Source organism: Salvelinus alpinus, chromosome 9 (assembly GCF_045679555.1).
Source record: "Salvelinus alpinus chromosome 9, SLU_Salpinus.1, whole genome shotgun sequence".
In the NCBI taxonomy this organism is placed as follows: domain Eukaryota; kingdom Metazoa; phylum Chordata; class Actinopteri; order Salmoniformes; family Salmonidae; genus Salvelinus; species Salvelinus alpinus.
In genome coordinates, this window is record NC_092094.1 from 436191 (window position 1) to 439758 (window position 3568).

Sequence of the window (3568 nt, forward strand, 5' to 3'; positions counted from 1 at the left end):
CTGATTTTAGTTCATGTTGAACGTTGACAGTCAAACAGATTGTTTTTGTTTTGTTTTTACACTCTTAGAAAATGTATAGCTTTCTCACAATAGTTTACACTCATTCTACATGTCATCATGTTGAGTGTTGATGTTATCGTGTAAGTCACGTATTTTCATCAAGAATGAAGAGAAATGGGAAGTTATCGTAGCAGAAGAAGTATAGGAAAAGCATGCTAAATGCCCTTATTATAGGCCTAGCCTACAGATTCATTCATTTGTGATCATCTCTGTAAATCTATAAATATATATTAAGAACTAGTAGGCCTAGTCGACATTCATTTCAGTAAAATATCTGCATAATTATGATAAAAGCGACCCCCCCTCCGCTCCTCATGCGCTCTACGGTTACCTGTCTGTCGAGGCGGGGTGTTTCTGCTTACCGCCGGCCTCTTCTCGCCGTGTTAGGTTTTATAGCCCGGGACCCGTGCCGTCGCCATGATACCGACCGTTGCTACGGTGATTCTCTAAGTGGCGCCAGCAGCACTTCACAATGACCGAGGAAATGAGGTCACAATAGAAGTCATAGACAGTTGCTCCCAATACAAGTAGCTTGCAGTTAGTTGCACCTTAAAAGCTCACTATGCTCCTGGTCCCTGATCTGTTTGTGCCTGTTGCTGTTGTCATTGTCAAGTCATGTTTGGCATGACAATTAGTGTGACAAGGAGTTGGCATGAAAGCACAAACAGACTGACATTAAGGTTGAAGCTGGCTAGGGTAAAAGGACATGAGTCAATCAAAGGGCATTTAATTTATGAATTATGAATTTATCATGATTATAATAATGTACGACCTCCAAGGATATAATCAATGCCTTGAGGGAGTTAGGTTACTAATAGCGAATGTTATTGCCAGGGCTGTAGACACCAAGGTCCAGGCCTCAGGCATTTTTTGTAATAATAAAATAAATATATATATATATATTCTAACTGTCAACAGTAAGTTCAGACCCCGACTGAGTTCTTAAAATATATATATATATTAAATTTGAATAAGTCAGTCAGTCACTCAGATATTATATTATATTAAGGCAAAATGTGTAGAATTGCAGGAACAAAAAAGTTATGTAAAGCAAACTTATTTATTTACGTTTAGTTAATAAAATAAAATTTTTTTCTGCAAACAGATCCCTCTGTGTGTATTAAATTATAGATTTTAATTGTGGTGCTGAGTTAATGTGATTATGTATGAAGCTACTGCAACCACCTTGATAATAGCAGTGGTATTTTTTTGTGGTTGTTTTTTGGTTTTTAAAAGTGTATAAACATCCCCTCTCAGACCCTGGCTATGGCCCTGTTTACTGTATGGTAAAAAAAAATGATATACTTTTAGATCAGATTTCTCCCTTCCTTGCATCACATCTCGTCTCTGCATACCTTAGCCTCACTTTTTACAGCACACCATTGAAGAAATCCTAGTGGAGCACGTTGGGTGTTTACGTGCTGGGCCTGTCTTAAATACATTTAAATACTAAGCATATACTTTTAATATCTTGGGTGTGCTTTTCCCCGTGAATAATGTGGATATATTTTTACACCCACTTTATGACATCAATATTGTCATCAATGATGGTACACATTATTAGGCAACACCCAAGTAGCACCTGTGTCAAGAGACCGTTGTTACATGTTATAGCCATTAGATGGCGGTGTTGCAACACAGTTGTGTTAAGCAGACCTAAACAACCCCAGTCCTTAGTGTAGCTTCCACACAATCTATCTCGACAAGGTGAGGTGGTGGCTTTATGTTCAAATAATTAACTAGGTAATAAATTCACTTCATCAACGTTAAGTGGAGGGTTGATTACTACAGTAAAGCACTCAGCATTTTCACAAAACACAGTTTGCGTGGCTACCTGCACTGTCATTATGAACATAATTAACCACAACACTGTAGTCTGACCGCTTGGCTAAACTACAATTCACATCGACATGACCAGTCATACGAAATAAAGCACGGTCATACATTTTCTGTAGCCCAGTTCAAACATTTAAAATTAAAGACTTGTTATGACCGATGTATTTAATTTCCTCATTAAAGTAAATCTCCAATAGCATTAGAGAGGCTATTGCAAGAGAGCAACAGACGCGCGGAGAGAAAAAAAAAAATGGTTTGTTTATCTTGACTCATTTTATGCTTGTTCAAAATAGTATCATGTCCCCCTCTTTTTCAATCTGTGAAAAAGTAAATGTGGCATATTGAGGTTTGGTTGAGACTGATGAGAGGAGATAGCTTGGAGAGGAGAGCAGAACAGAGGAGGCTCTGTGGAAGGGATACAGCGCCCCACAGTCATCTGAGACATGGCTCCAGAAGAGGAACACCTTCACTCCCTCCCTTTGCCTCACCCAGCCCACAGAGAGAGAGAGAACCTGTCTGGAGGGACACAAACCCAGGGACCATATAAACAGTGAGAGCCAGGGTACCCTCAGGAACACTGTCAGTAATGTTGTACCCAGACATCCAGGAAGACTGTCAGTAATGTTGTACCCAGACATCCAGGAAGACTGTCAGTAATGTTGTACCCAGACATCCAGGAACACTGTCAGTAATGTTGTACCCAGACATCCAGGAACACTGTCAGTAACGTTGTACCCAGACATCCAGGAAGACTGTCAGTAATGTTGTACCCAGACATCCAGGAAGACTGTCAGTAATGTTGTACCCAGACATCCAGGAAGACTGTCAGTAATGTTGTACCCAGACATCCAGGAACACTGTCAGTAATGTTGTACCCAGACATCCAGGAACACTGTCAGTAATGTTGTACCCAGACATCCAGGAAGACTGTCAGTAACGTTGTACCCAGACATCCAGGAAGACTGTCAGTAATGTTGTACCCAGACATCCAGGAACACTGTCAGTAACGTTGTACCCAGACATCCAGGAACACTGCCAGTAATGTTGTACCCAGACATCCAGGAAGACTGTCAGTAACGTTGTACCCAGACATCCAGGAAGACTGTCAGTAATGTTGTACCCAGACATCCAGGAAGACTGTCAGTAATGTTGTACCCAGACATCCAGGAAGACTGTCAGTAATGTTGTACCCAGACATCCAGGAAGACTGTCAGTAATGTTGTACCCAGACATCCAGGAACACTGTCAGTAATGTTGTACCCAGACATCCAGGAACACTGTCAGTAACGTTGTACCCAGACATCCAGGAAGACTGTCAGTAACGTTGTACCCAGACATCCAGGAACACTGCCAGTAATGTTGTACCCAGACATCCAGGAACACTGCCAGTAATGTTGTACCCAGACATCCAGGAAGACTGTCAGTAACGTTGTACCCAGACATCCAGGAACACTGCCAGTAATGTTGTACCCAGACATCCAGGAAGACTGTCAGTAATGTTGTACCCAGACATCCAGGAAGACTGTCAGTAATGTTGTACCCAGACATCCAGGAAGACTGCCAGTAATGTTGTACCCAGACATCCAGGAACACTGCCAGTAATGTTGTACCCAGACATCCAGGAAGACTGTCAGTAATGTTGTACCCAGACATCCAGGAACACTGCCAGTAA